Genomic DNA, 15932 nt, shown 5'->3' with positions numbered 1-15932 from the left:
AAAAAGGGAGATGAAGACAGAAAAAATAAATAAATTATACCATCATGTACATACGACCCAATGACTCGGCCAATGCCTTGCCCGAAGCTTTGCGAGCAAGGGCCTGGTCTTCCAGATGAACCCGGGCTATCATCTTCTCAAGGCTTTTAACACTACTTTGTATTCTTTCAAATTTGACTGAAGCCTTATCTGGACTAAAGTTATTCGACTAACTCGGATAACTCGTCATCCACTGATTGTTTCATCAGTATCCGTCATCAGCCTTTTCTTTTGAAAACTGTTGTTCACACTTATTTCTTTAAATCAGTTTTCCGAAAAGATTTACCCATCAGGTGTATTCCCCCCCCCCCCATACACCTGTTTAGAGACCCTCTAGGACCCCAACAATTGGTATCAGAGCAGGTTGTTCGCAAGAACAAGCTGCTTTGATCCGGTTCTATTGAACTAGATCATTTTAAGAGGGTTTTTTAAACTTTTAAAGTTTTCTCTTCTCAACGTGTTCTGTGCTTTTTATCTGTTGTTTTTTTGTTCTATCATGACTACTAACCCTGGCAGCACATCATTCGTTCCAATTTTCTCGGTGAAAAATTACAACATATGGAAGTTCTGAGTCAGGAGCTACCTCATTGCCCACCACTGCAGAATGTGGAAGTCATCACCGATGGTCCGATCATCATTTGGACAATAGAGAAAGTTGTCCCCTAGGACACCACAAAGGATCCTTATGATGAAGTTAGGATCAAGCCCAAGTCAAACTACACCACAGAAGAAAGGAAGCTGGATGAGCTGGACAACCACGCCAAAAACATCATCTCTGGCACCGTACCAGACAAACACATTGCCAAGTTGATGAAATGTGATACTGCAAAGGAGATGTGGGAAACACTCGAGAAAATGTGTGTCGGATCAGAAGAAATTCTGGAGAACAAACTGTCAATCGCCTGTCAAAAATTTGACTCATTCAAAATGCTGAAGAATGAATCAGTCGAAGATATGGAGTACAGATTCAATCAACTACTCAACAAGTTTCAGTCTATGTCAAAGGACAAGTACAATCAGCGAGATATCAATCTCAAAGTCATTTGTGCTCTTCCATCTGGAGATTGGCAGATGTATGCAGTTACTCATAGCACAAACCTGTATTCAACAATCTACCAACTAAAAAATTATTCTCTCATCTCAAAGCCAATGAGTTCGACATCAACAAGAACAAGCCAGGTGGATCAGATGAAGACATCCCTATTTCATCAAAGGGTGTTGCACTGAAGGCTTCAACAAAGAAGAGCAAGAAATAATCGAAGGATTTAACTGAACTGAAGTCGAAAGACTTCCTCAGTCAGTATGCATTATTGACTGAAAGATTCAACATAATGGAGTCCAAATTCCGCAATAAAAGAACAAGTTGCGCAAAGAGAACTACAAAGGAAATTAGAGAGAGCACAAATCCAAAAACTCCACTAAAAGGAGTGAAGAGAAGAGACCAACCACTTCTAATATTAGAGATGTTGAATGTTTTCAATGCTTGAAGAATGGGCACTTTAGGACAGACTGCCCTGATCTTTCACCAGAAGAATGCAAAACGCTTCAAGACAAAAGGGCTCGAAAGTGGTCAAGAAGAAGATGAATGTTGGCTGGAGACATTAAAGACTTATGGATCAACATCAGCGCCATCCTTCAGCAACTTTACAAGCTCAGATGATGAGAGTCAATCACTCATGGCCAAGGACACCAAAAGCGTGGCTGACAACTCTGGAAACAGCTACGACAACGGACTTAATGGGCCTGAGGTAAATTCTCAATCCAGAACTCTCAATACTGATAACTCCTTCATGATTACATGAGAATGCTCAGAATCTAGAGACACATCAATCAATGGAGTTGATGAGTTCAATCAGCTCATGACTGATCATCAAAAGTTGAGAACATTGTTCGAGAAACTCCTGCTTCAGAATCAGAAACTGGAAATGGAGTTTAGTGAAGATCAGCCAAAGAAAGAGACAATCAGAGTATACTATCTGGATGAGAGTTGTCTCGATGAACTGATCAGGGAAAACACCCAACTGAAGACAGAGCTTCAGAAATCAGCAGTGGAATGCGAGAGAGCCACACATGAAATCAAAAGGCTCAACTACAAATTAGAGCAAACAGTCAAGCAATGCATGAAGGAATCTCCATTGATGAACAACTATCCATCAAAAGCCTTAGTAGAGAATATTGGAGAAAAAATCACAACTGCTGATAAAGGAAAAACAATTATGATCCAGGAGATCATTGAATCATCCGACGATGACACTCCAGAAGAACCCAAGGATCAGGACAAATAAGAAGATCAGAAAAGAAGATTGATGGTGAATAAGAATGTTCATCATCCTCAAAACTACAGACGATCAAATGAGGCACCCAATCAATTCGCCCTCCTGAGGAAACTAGAGAGCCGATTTCAGTCGAAGTATGGAGAAGGATCCTCCAAGTAGAAACAACAACAACATAGAGATGCAAGAAAGCAACCTTATCCGCACCAGTCGAAGGGAAAGTTCAGGAGCAATCACAAACTGAAACCAGTTCAGTTCATAAAACAGCAACAACCATGGAGACAAGCAAACAATGAGTCCAGTCATGGACTGTCTCAGCCTCGACATCATATGATTGGACCCCATCAGTCTCAGTACAGACAACTACAACCGTTTGCTCCTAATCATCAGTCTAGACACCATCAGTCAAGACGAACTCCGGTATCTCAAAGGAGTTTTACATCTGATCAAAGGAGATTTCCAGTCTACACAAAACCTAACTTCTACAAGAAGAAGGATCCAAAGAAGAAAATGCCTCAACCAAAGAAAGCTCATATGCCAACTGAAGTATCGTCTATCACAGCCAGCCGATCTGTCAACCGCAAAAGGGCAGCAACTCGACCAGTGATGAAACAGATCTAGGTTCCTAAGGGAACAATTAATAACACTCTAGGACCCAAACATTGATTGGGCACCTAAAATACTTCTTCCTTGCAGGGCAAAACCAGAAAACACAAAAAGAAGGAAGATGTCAAAGCTCCAATCAATACTTAAATCCTAGACAGTGGCTGCTCGAAGCACATGATAAACTTCAAAGAATATCTTACTCAATATGTTGAGAAAGTTGGATCAAAAGTTGCCTTCGGAGACAACTCAACTGGAGAAACAAAATGATATGGTGTACTCAACATGGGTAACGCCAGTATCAACAACGTCAGCTATGTTTCTGGATTAAAATATAATCTGCTGTCTGTGAGTCAATTTTGTGACAACGGGTTTGCAGTGAAGATCAAGAAGGATGAATTCACTGTAAAGAACAATCAGAAAAAGGTGGTGCTGAGAGGAATCAGGCAAGGAAATCTCTACGTCGTCTCTTGGGAAGATAGCCCACCTAAAACATGCTTCATCAGCAAGAGCAACTCCGAACTCAACTGGCTCTACCACAGAAGGCTCAACCACCTTAACTTCAAAACTATCAACAAACTTGCGAAGCACCAACTGGTAGAAGGCCTACCTTCTATTGTGTTTCAGAAGACGCAAGAATGTGAAGCATGCCAAAGAGGAAAGCAAACCAGAGCTTCTTTCAAGTCAAAATCAGGTCATTCCTCGGAAAGAATACTTCAACTGCTTCACATGGATCTGTTTGGATCAGTGTCTCCTAGGAGTTACAATGGTAGGAAGTACACCCTAGTAGTGGTAGATGATTACTCTCGATATACTTGGGTTGTATTTCTCTACAAGAAAAGCTAAACACTGGAGGAACTGCCAAGACTGATGAAAAGATTAAGTGTTGAGAAAGACAAGAATATCATCAGTATCAGATCAGATAGAGGAGCTGAATTTCTGAATTTAGTGATTCGAACGTACTGTAAAGAAAGATGAATCAGCCATCAAACCTCTGCAGCAACTCCACAACAGAACGGAGTAGCTGAAAGAAGGAACATGTCCTTGAAGGAAGCAGCTAGGATGATGCTATGAATAATGCAATAAAAATAAAGAAATATAATATTTTAAAAATATTAAATTTTTCAAAAAATAAAAAAAAGGTAAAAGAAAAACAATAAAAAAAAACAAACAAAAAATAAAGAAACTACCGAAAGGATAAAAAAACCAAAATATATAAATAATGCAATAAAAATAAAGAAAAATTAAAAAATGCAATAGAAAAACAGTAAAAAAAAAGTAAAAGAAAATACTAAAAAGAAAAAAAAAGAAAATTTATAAAAAAAATGCAAAAAAAATAAAAATAAAAAAAGAAAACAGGAAAAGGAAAAAAAACGTAAAAAATGAAGAAACACAACCAGAATAACAAGGGTCAAAATTTAAAATACCCACCTCTATAACTTATCTATCAAAAATACCCACTATCATAAAACACATATCAAACTTATCCAACTCATAATTAATGACAAAACTACCCTTTAAAAAATCCTCTAGCAATTCATCATAATACAATTCCATGTTCAAATTGGAAATAGTCGGTGAAGACTTATCAGACCCAACATGCTTCCGTAATAATTTAAAATAATTCTAAACATAAATCAATATTATACCTTTCGTCGAATGGTCTTCTTCAGGAGTTAGTTCTCGTTGCATTTTACGGACCGTCTGCCCCCAGGCTCCGTCCAACCACGCACTCGCAAGAGATGGTTGCAACCTTCCTCCGTCACTAAGTTCCGACGTTGAATATTTTGTTGATAAATGAAAGAAAATTTTCTACTAAACCGGAAAGTTGAGCAAAAACAAAGCGTTTATAGAGGAATTATAAAATATTTAATTTATTTCATAAAAATCTCCTTCAGGGAGGAGACAAACTTGTCTAGCTACTCATTAGTAGCTAATACTTGTGTACCTAAAAATAAAAATAAACTAAAACTAAAACTAAAACTTTTGGAAATAAAAATTTAAAATTACAAGGATAAATTCTAGAGAGAGAGTGTGTTGTGTGAAAGTGTTGTGTGTTTTCGATATCCTCTTCCTCTCCAGAGCTCGGGGTTTTATAGAGGTCTGTTGCTCTCTATAATTGCTTGGTAGTTGGCCTTGGATTCCTTCCTCGTGGCCAGCTAACTTGGATGTTGACCGCCACTTTCTTTTGTCGACAATAATTGCCAACACCAGCTGTGCCTTCACATGCTTCCGTGGTCCCTTACTCCATTATTTAGCTGATAATGTTGTAGGAGGGGCCTGCTGCTTTTATCCTCCACTCACTTCTGCTTTTGGTGAGTTGTCCGCCTGCATGATAATCCACTCACCTTTGTCGTTTTCTTTTTGGTGAGTGGGATTCCTGTTGTGAGTCACATGACTTCCTTTTTTCTGTCGGGCATCTTACTTTTTTGGTGCTCGAGGTGCTCTTCCACGTGGAGTTTTGTGCTCCTCATGTTCATTAGACCGAAATCTCCTTCGATCAGGTTTCGGGAGAAAACCCTTTTCGAACTCCGGTTCCATCTGCGTTGGGCATTCCGCGCAGATATGCTCGTTCCAATGACCCAAGTGAGCCATAATGCAGAACTTTCGACGAGTCTCCTTGCTCCCCGCGATCTTATTTTGCCAGAGTGTTAGCCCTTTTTCTTCAAAGGCCTTCTCGGCAAATTTGGTGGTGGTTCCCGTCATAGTGTTTAACAGGAACGATCCCAGACTTGAATTTTGGAAGAACTTAAATCTAGACTTGACTTTGTCCATCTCCGTGAGACAGACCCACAATCCCCATGCTCGTCTGGTGGAGATTTGATCCTCCTTGTAGGTGGCGACGATTGAGGACTGATAATCAGGGGCCTTGATTCGGTTCAAGGCCTGGTTGTCGGGTCTTCGAAGCTTTATGAAATGGAAAGCTTCGTGGTTCCCCTTCCCTGCTGGTTCTAGTGCTGCACTGAAGAAGTATAGCTCCAAAATATCCCCTCGTTTGAGAGACTCATTGTTTGCCCAAGCAGCATACACCGTCTCTTGGATCCATTTTGGTAGACCCTTAATTTCGGTGAATGCTGGAGATATGGTATAAACTGAAGCCAGAGCTCCAAACTCATACCATTCCTTAACATCCTGTGGATGGGCGCCGGTGGTCATCCACACCCTCGAATATTTTCCTCCGACATCAACCTGGCAGTTTCCCGGGTTAATGTCTTTCCTTGTATTGAGTTTCTCCCATCTGCTCTGGTACAGCTGCCAAGAAGGAGACATTTCAACAAAATTAGTATCAATCTTAGATTTGCCCGTCACCGGCCTAAGGCTGATCTCTCCCTCTTTTTTACCAGAGGTGGAGGGTTGACATGTTGGTTCGGGCGGAGAAGCCTTAGCAACATCTTTTTCTTGAGGATCCAGTTTTGACACCTTAGCCTCAGAACTTGTGCTAAGGGTACTTGAATTCCCTGCTACCAGTAATCCGTCCGGTATGGTAATGCCTGCTTCGATTAGGGGAGCCCTAATCCCGCGCAAGAGCGGCTTGTGGATTGCCTCATGAAGATTTATCATCCTCTTAAGATTTTCTTGTATACGGTCAGACACTTTGGCTTCATCAGCCGACTGTATCCTTCCAGCTTGTTTGGCATGGAGTACGCACTCTTGCCATTCTTATTGTAGCATCTCCATGTTTTCTTGGAGTTGCCTCTGGTTCATGATGATGGTGTCAACCTCAGTTGACTCCATCCCTTGTTAAGAAATCTGCAAGAACATTCTCATCAGATTTCAAAATGACAATATCGGAATCATAATATTGCCATTCAGCTTGCCATCTAAGTAATCTAGCCTTTTCAGGTTTAGATTCAATTTTCTTGGTTAAGAAAGACTTAACGTTAGTGTTATCGACTTTCAAAACGAATTTCTTTGCAAGTAAGAATAGCGGCCATTTTTTGAACGCCTTTCTGACTGCATAGAATTCCTTCTCGTTGATGAGCCATCGCACAACCTCACTGTCGGAAAAGAGACCACTACAGTATCTGCATGGTTCTTCTCCATAAGGGGTGATTTTAGTGAGCACGGCTGCCCACCAAGAATCGCTCGCGTCGGTGTATAGGACTAATTCATCCTCGTCTTGTGATATTGAAAGCTTTGGGAGATTATTGCAAATCTCTTTTAGCTTTTCTATACCCTCGCGATGCTCCTCCTTCCATATGAATGGATCATCTTTCTTCAGTAGTGGACTGAAGATTTTCCTATGCTCTTCAAGGTTCTTGATGAACATTCCTGCAAAGTTAACAACTCCAAGGAAACTTTGAAACTGCTTCTTTTCCTTATCTTTTGGGATTTTCTGGACCTTTTTTCACAATATGATCTTGTAGAATTATTCCAGACTCATCGATCTCGATTCCCAGAAACTCCATCTTCTGGGTTGCAATGACAGCACTAATCCTTCCTGCTGACAGACCTCCGCAAAGATCTCCAGATGCCTGACATGTTCATGGATGTTTTTTGATGCAATAAGGATATCATCAATATAAACAAACATGAATGAAGAATAATCTTTGAAAAGATTATCCATATTCCTTTGGAATATCTGAGGCGCGTTGGCTAGCCCCATTGACATGACATTCCAGACATAGTGTCCTTGTGGAGTTGAGAAGGCTGTGAACTTCTTACTCCATTCCTCCATGCGAATCTGGTAAAACCCTGATTTGCAATCAAACTTTGAGAATACTTTTGCACTTCTGATGCAGTTGATGAGGTGTTCTCTACTTGGGATGAAATATCCATCGAACTCAAGAATATCATTAATCCCTTTGTAATTAATGACCAATCTTGGTTTTCCTCGTTTGATCTCCCCATGATTTCTCACCAGGAATCCAGGACTGCTGTAAGGCGAGTTTCCTGGTTCGATTAACTTCAAATCAAGGTGTTCCTTGATTATACTCCTCATATCCTGCCGATCTTGAGTGTTCATCAGGATAGGTCTGAACCTTAAGAACTCATGCTTCTTTCCAGTTTTAATTTTCAAGGTGGCTTTGAGCTGGTTCTTGTCCCACCACGCCAAAGGATCCTCGTGATAACACTTCTGGATTCTCCTTTTGACATCGGCTATGGACACCTGTTCTTCTTCCTTAATATCTTTATGCGATATCAATGAAACTTTGAGGATCTGTGTTTCTTCCTCGGAGAGATCTGAAAATCCCTCGGCTCTGCATTTGAGCAGAATATCTCTGAATCTCCGTTGATCCTTCATTTGTGGTCTCCGAAGTCTGCCATCATCACCACGCTTGCTGCGAAATTTGACTGGCATCGATCTATTAAAAGCTCATTCGAGCCTTTGCACAATGATTTTGTGGTCACAATTGGTTGTGAACACAAGCCTTCTGGCTTCATTGTCCTGGGTATACCTTTTGAAGGTTTGCAGAAAATTGTTTCCGAACAAAATATCTGCTCCTGTATCATGAAAATAGATGGGTGAAGTTTGAACCTTGTACCAAGGTGTTTGTCCTGCTCCGCCAATCAATATTTCTGTCTGTTTTACTCTTTTTGATAAGAGTAAAATCTTCTTTGAGAAGTCCCGTCCCGCAATTCGAGGTAGTTCTTCTTCAACTTCCGTTGGAAAGACCCGTCGCTTTGCGGTGCAGATTCCTGCTCCTGAATCAATATAAGCAGCAAAATATTCTGCTTTGAACTTCTCGTATAACATCCCTACAGAGATGTAGATCGAGAATGGACTTGTCATTGGATCAGCAACCGCTTTTCGCCAATTGTGATCTCCACTCCACTTGCTTTCCTTGACCATGGTTGATAATTGTCAAGGAAATTTCGTCCTAAGATCAAGACGTCAGCTTCTTGTCCGGCTTTGCCTTCGACTTGGATCTCAAAGCCTCCAATTTCCAGAATTTTGATATATCGATTGCTTTCTGGATTTGCCAAGTAGTACAACGTGTTGCAAGGAAATTGATTTTTCCTTTCGGTTGTATCAATCTTCGTGGAAACACTTCTCCATCCTTCTGGGCATTTGAGTTTTACCCTTATACCTTGAACTGGTGTTTCCTGGATCGCCCTTCTCTCGTAGGAGTGAGAGAAACTTCTTTCTAAAGGCCTTGAGGTCAGACTATCTCCTTTGAACGATAGCCTTGGTGCTCCCAATCTGAGACTTTGATTATGTTTCAGCACCTGCTTATCTCCAACTTGGATATCAATTTCCCTTATTATGGGAATTTCAACTCGGTCAAGGCTTATTGCCTTGGCTACTTCTTTGAATATTTCGGGGACCTCAATAAAATTCTTTCCCAGAAATAAATCCGTGTGGTGGGAATTTGATAGGGCATACGATACTTAATATGTAATCGAGTATGGCCTATTTCCCCCCGTCAATTGATCCTTCCTCTTATAGTCCTGGTAGAGTGTCAGGGCTCGACTGAAGGATGAATCTTGAAGATTATAAGCGATCTGTGGATATAATTCGGTTATAATCTTCTTGGCGTAGAGATTGCCTGAGAAGGCTTCCAGTACTGAATCTTTTGTATTTATGATCCTCTTGTCACAAATTGCAATATCAATTGGTGTATCTGTCCCTGGTTGAAGTACGGACTTGATTACCAATTGGATTGCTCCAATATGAATTTATTTCATCGTTTTAGCGACTTCTGGCTTCATTTTTGTAAGATCCCTCTGCACATCTTCGGCTGGAATTAACTGGATCTCCACCTGGTTGTTTGTTATCTCTATTGGAAGCGCCAACTCTCGACTCGTGGTGCCGAAGAAGATATGATGCTTCATTTTGAATGGACTCAAGCTTTGTATAACTTGATTCATTCTTCCGCTTGAAAACCCTTGGAATGTTTGTACATCCATGGTTTTGTCTTTTAGTTTTTTCACGAGCTTTTCTACCACCTTTTCTTGGGGAATCAGAAAATGGCTGGTAAATCCTTCCTGATCCTCATTTTGAAGGTGGGTAACCTCGTCCTCCTCCTTAGTCTGACTCGTCTCCGGATGATCCATTACTCATATCTGAATCTTCGGAACTAAAGATTTCTTCCTGTTCGTATATACTCTCATCAGAGGATATATCTTCGAACTGATAGACTGGCATCAGTTCTTGGTTGTAGATGGCATCTTCGATATCCGGTGTGGATTCGAATCTCCTCATCCCTCTTTTCTCGTTATCGGGGCAGTTGGTAGAAATATGCCCATTTGCACCGCACATCCAGCAGTTGCAATCTTTGAAACTTTCATTTGATTTGGCCTGGGTACGCCTGAAAGTTTTCCTCGTCGGGGTTCGTTTTTGAGATGAAAACCCACCCCTTGATGGTCCACTCCGTTGCCCTGTCTTGTAAGATCGGGCCTTTTGCTTGGACCACATAATCCTGGGTTTCCAAGAACCTCGCTTGGTTCTTGATTCTCTTCCATAGGGTTGGAACCTATTTTTCTTTGTCTTCCTCCTTTGATACAATAATTCTCGACCTATTTCTATTGGTAGATCAATATTGTCGCAAATCAAAGGAGTTCCTTTGTTGATTTTTCTCAATTTCTTGAGATTTCTCTGGACTTTAGCCTGCTGACACCATTCTGACAGCTTCTTATGGACATAGGACATTCTCCTTGATGTGCTATCGAGGGGAATATTCCAGGTGACTTGTAATCGTTGATGAACATTTCTTTCCATGGACTTGGAAACTTCAGAAAGAAGAGATCCATAGCGATCTGATCATCGACCAGCCCCATATGTGTATATAAGGCATATAAGCGTAGAAATTCATCGAGAGCTTTTGGCTCCAGAACCACCAACCTCAAGCTGTAGAGTGCTTGTTGGTATTTGATACGCTTTTCTTCTCCCGCACCTTCAAAGAATCCCATTCCAAGAAAGTGAACTTTGAGATATTCCGTTGCCTTTTCAAGAATTTCCCATGGAGATTCTTTGGCAAACAGCTCGTTCTTTTCGTGAGTTTTGATGTTGTCCCAAAACTGTTTTGCCATTCCAGCAAAACTTGCCTCGAAGATTTTGATAAATTCATTTTTATCATACTCTACGGTGGCAACCACGATCTTCATTGCCGATGCCCATTCATCGATGAGTGATTCCCAATTTTTGAAGCTTGCTTCGTCAACATTGAGAACTAACATATATGGATGGATTGGCTCAAGTATGGCCTTTCCTACAGGGGTTTCCTGTAGTCTGCGCCGTCTTCTGGTTCTTTGGAGGCTACCTGCTTCGTCCCGAACTTCAGCCCTCTTGGAAGATATAGGTGGATCTTCTCGTGGGATTTCGACTTTGGGCTCGAAACTTCCTTGATTCATCTTTAGATCAACCATCTTCAAATTAGCAAATGGTTCTGCTAATTCTTGTAGATCTTCTAGTCCGATCCTTTCGAGGTTATTCATGATTTTTCCCTCTTAAGAACCGGGCTATTTCTTCTGTCTGCAGCTTTTTGGGTGCTGCATCAAGTGGTAGAGGATACGTCTGATCTTTGGACCATGTATTCCGAATTTTTCCGGAACATGGTTTTCGCCTTTCGATCTCCTCCACCTTCTTCTTGATATCTCGCAAGAGGATCATGATTTCCTCTTGTTTCATTGATATCCGGCTCATCTCCAGTGGTAGATCATATAGCTCGTTGCCATAGTATTCCACCGTCTTTTGGATTTCCCGTAATTCAATATTTACGGAAGAGTCCGGCTTGATGGGCTAGTACTTTGGGTAGACAGCTTCCGCCTTGTCTTTCTGTTCCATTAGTCGTGGGACTGATGGGCTTCATCTTTTGTTCGTTCAATCGCCGTTCTGGTTGCAGCGATTCCAACAAGATGTTCATGGTATGATTGAATACCCGTGATGATATCACGAATAATCGCAACATCTTCTCCTCGCCGCATATTTGTCACGAGGGCTCGATTGTTCTAGTTGAGATCGTCTAGTAGACGAGTGGTTTCTCTCTCCAAATGTTGGAGAGAATTCCTATATGGTACACATCTCTGACAATCGTCCGGATCCATAATTTTTTAATGGAGTCTCCTCCCACATAGGTTAATTATAAAATAAATTAAATATAATATAATTCCTCCATAAAAACCCGCTCTGATACCAATTTTGAAAGCGCGGATTAATGTATAAGATGAAGTATTAAGAGAGATATATTATACGGGTAGGAATGATATTTCACTATGAAGTGGGTATTTTTCATAGATGTTTTATAAGGGTGGGTAGATTTGATAGATATATTATGAAAGTGGGTATTAAAATTATTTAACCCGAATAACAAATCCCAAAAAGTGTAAAAATAAAAGAAAAAAGGAAAAAATCGCAAAAATCCAAAAAGTGTAAAAAAAAATGGAAAAAATCGGAAAATATGAGGTAAGAGGTTTCGAACCTGGGACCTTTAAAAATGGAGGCGCTATTAGACTCTCCCCACTGCACCAACCCATAATTATGGTTATTTGTAACGATGGAATGGGGTCGGTGTGCCCTAAAATTTTAAAGCACGGGATACTTAGAGGGTGTTTGGCTAAACTTATTTTAAAGAGCTTATAAGCTCTTGGAGCTTATAAGATGTTTTATGAGCTTATAAGATGTTATTTTTAAGAGCTTATAAGTTGTCAAAGTGTTTGGATAATTGAATTTATAAGCTAGAGAGAGAAATTTTTTGCTAGAGAGAGAAAATATTTTTTTAGACAAAGAAAATCGAAGAAAAATGAATTTAAATGATATATGATGAAAATAATAAATTATAGTTGAAAAATATTTGTAAAAATATTGTTGTATATGAGATTATAGAAAAATAAGTTGGGGTAGATGAACTTATTTTTTGGGAGCTTATAAGCTCTTGAAGCTTATTTTTTGAGCTTATAAGCTGTTGAAAAGCTTATTTTGCCAAACACTTTGAAGAAACACCCTCTTAGTCACAACTCCCCCTTCACTTTCACAAAATCCCCTCTTCAAATTTTCATCTTCCTTCAAATCCCCCCTTCGATTTCACCTCCGATTCCCAATCACCGGCGACCGGGCCGTCCCCACCGCCACCCGCGTTTGCCCCCTCCCGCCTCCCACGTCTCCCTGCCTTAGAAAGCCATCACAGAAGCTCTGCCTCCGCCGGAACGACGTCGCCTGCCTTCGCCGCTCTGCTGCGCTGCCGGAAACAACGTCGCGAAGCCTCCGCCGCTCCAAATCTGTCGTGACTATACGGCACTGCTAGAGAAGGTCAACCCCCGGCATTACGCCGCTGTCAAATCCGCCGTCGATCGGAGCCTGCCGCCGCTGGAGAAGGTCCGCTCCAGCCGCCGCCGCTGAAGAAGCTCCGCCGCTGCTGCCGAATACTCCTCTCCGCCGCTGAAGAAGGTCAGTGGTATAGTTCTTCTTCAAAATAATTTTTTTGAGTCTTTTTCCTTGTTTGTGTGTGATTCTGATTACTATAGTTGAAGCTGACTGTGGAAGTTAGCAATAAATGTTTGAATCTGATCCTTCAATTTTCTGTTGATATGTGATCATTGCTTGGGTATTTGGTATTTGTGCTTCATTCTTTTTCTTGAGCTGTTTGTAGGAATACACACTGTTTTTTAAATTCTATTGAAACCAGTTTATGATTCCCCTAAATTAGCATTAGTTCATATAGAATGATAATGATTAATTGGTGACTTGGAGGCTCTTTTTTACAGTTTTCTAAGTATTGTTTTTTAAATTTAGGTTTTAAAGGCATTTTAATGTTTGATAGTCTGATATTGGTTTTCTTCATTCATTTTCCAGCAGACTTCAAGCAAGTTATTTTATCCTTAAATCTTTTTGTGCTTAAAAAGTAAATTCTTTGAGGGTTATTGTCTCTCAACCAGAGAAATCTTGAATGTTTCTCCAACCCATTCCCTACCCCACGAGCCACGACCCACTAAAAAGAAGCATCAATTATTCATTCTAATACCTATATGACTTATTAATTAAATTAATACTTGTTTTTTAATATTCTGCCAAAAGTTTCCTATGATTTCATTTGTGAATTGGGATAGATATTTGTCATATTCTTTTATCAGTATATAAGGGATATTGAATTGAACAATTTTTACTTGTACTGTTAAATGCTTCTTAGAAATAATGTAGATATTTGCTAATTGCTTCGAATAGAGCATTAATATAAATAGGCTACTAAATCTTAAAGCTTTGATTTTTGTAAAGTTGAATTAAATGCTTCGTCCCCCAATTTGATAAATTGTTTATTTTGTTAAATTATAATTTTATGCACTTTGGTTCTTGTAAATAATTATCAATCTCGAATAATTATTTAATTTGTTTTTTTGTGCTTTGGATTAATTCTCATTTGTAGTATATCACTCCACCCTTGATTCTTGAGGAAGAAAGAAAGAAGTCAAGGTGAACAAAAAAAAAGAGCGAGTAACAAAACAAGTAAGTTTTCACTAAATTATCTTTTGTTTTGTTACCATGGCTCAAATGGTAGCCATGGCCCGAGTTTAAAATTTTAGATGAGCATGTATCTAGGTTTTTTTGTTATGTATTTATATATATTTTAGATGAGCATGTATCTAGGTAGTAAATGGAGATTAGGTTGGGGGATGGCTGTGTTCCATCCCATTTTGTTGCTGTGGTGATGGCTTGGAGCCGCGTACATGTTTTTGTGTTTGATTTATAGAATTTGTGTTGAGCATGTGTTATATTATGATAGTATCTTTTGATGTTCTATATGCACCTAGACCAAATTGAAACTCTATATATAATTTAATTTAATTTAGAAATAATATTTCATTTTGTTTTCCTAATTTTTCGGTCCCATTTTGATTCTAAATTTTCGAATGACTTTCTAGTTCTTTTGCCCACCAAATGTTGGCCTCCAATTTGGCCCAATAAGATGTTTAATATTGGGCTCACAAATTTCTCATCACCATTGTTGGTACTTTAATTACAAATCAAAAACTAGAGTTAGTTAAAAGGTTGTAGCTACAATTACAAAACTGACAATACAACATGTGAATTTTGAGATAATGAAAACATCTACGTATCGCAACTCATACCCTTCTCTTCTTCTCAAGAGGTTCTGCTGCTTCTCGAATTATTTCTGCAAAAGATAGCTGAAACGGTTTAAGAAAAATGTCATCTTTGGGTACATCAAAAGGGGTTTTGGAGATTGCAAAATTTGCATTGTACGTCACCATTCCGATCGGCATGATGTACTTCTTCGCCAGCAATACCAAGAATCTCCATAAAGTTATGGGAAATGTAAGAATTCTTTCCATTTTCTTGACCTATTTTTTTTTTGTTTTGGTCTGTTCGCTATTTAGAATTTTAATTAATATATCCTGAAAAAAAAAAGGCATCAATTTGACAATTAACTGATTTCCTGAATTGATTTTGTGGATTTGAGCTTCCTTTGTGATATTTAATCGTGTTATGGATTAACATTTCTGAGTGTTGTTTATCTGGTCGCCTTTAATGTTTCTTTTGCTGTACAGTGGAGGAAATTAGGGTTGAAGTGGGTAGAATCGATTAAAGGGGATGTGTCAATATCTAGAGATACAAATTTAACTACTAAATTTGGCAGTGTAGAAGTTGGCTATGGTGAAAACTTCCATTATCATTAATTTGTCAATTTATCTCGCTATATTGGAAAAGGTTAGTTTTTTGGATTTTCAACTCAACTGTGTATCATTGTCAAAAATGACAAAAGGCAATACTTCAATGAAGTTACAAATTTGGTGGTCACATTGACAATGTAGAAGTGGACAGTTTATGATGAAGCTTACATTACAATTAGTTTATCAATTTACTTTTACTCCAAAGAAAGAGCTAACAGTTTGGATTTCCAACTCAAATCTTTATCATTGTCAAAAAATGATGAAACTATAGCGCTTAACATTCTATATGATAGAGATAAGCATAAAATTGAACAGGAGAAGGAAAAAGAGAAGAAAATATTGTTTATTTTAGGGTTAAGGTGCAGATAGGCCCCTTAAGTGGAGGCCCTTATAGCGTTTCACTCCTCTTACTCACTGTGTGTGCAATTTAGCCCCTAAAGTACCAAAAATCGA

At 39.4% G+C, this 15932-nt stretch overlaps 1 long non-coding RNA gene across 1 annotated transcript; it reads left to right on the top strand.

Annotated features, from left to right (window-relative positions):
- Positions 1–12784: 12784 nt before the first annotated feature.
- Positions 12785–15655, top strand: LOC131016529 (uncharacterized). Its single transcript, XR_009099060.1, has 4 exons — positions 12785–13242; positions 14216–14295; positions 14937–15123; positions 15357–15655. It is a non-coding gene; the product is annotated as an uncharacterized LOC131016529 (long non-coding RNA).
- The last annotated feature ends 277 nt before the right edge of the window (positions 15656–15932 follow it).

The sequence above is a fragment of the Salvia miltiorrhiza genome, chromosome 3, assembly GCF_028751815.1.
Source record: "Salvia miltiorrhiza cultivar Shanhuang (shh) chromosome 3, IMPLAD_Smil_shh, whole genome shotgun sequence".
NCBI lineage: Eukaryota > Viridiplantae > Streptophyta > Magnoliopsida > Lamiales > Lamiaceae > Salvia > Salvia miltiorrhiza.
This window is presented reverse-complemented; position numbering and strand designations above follow the sequence as displayed.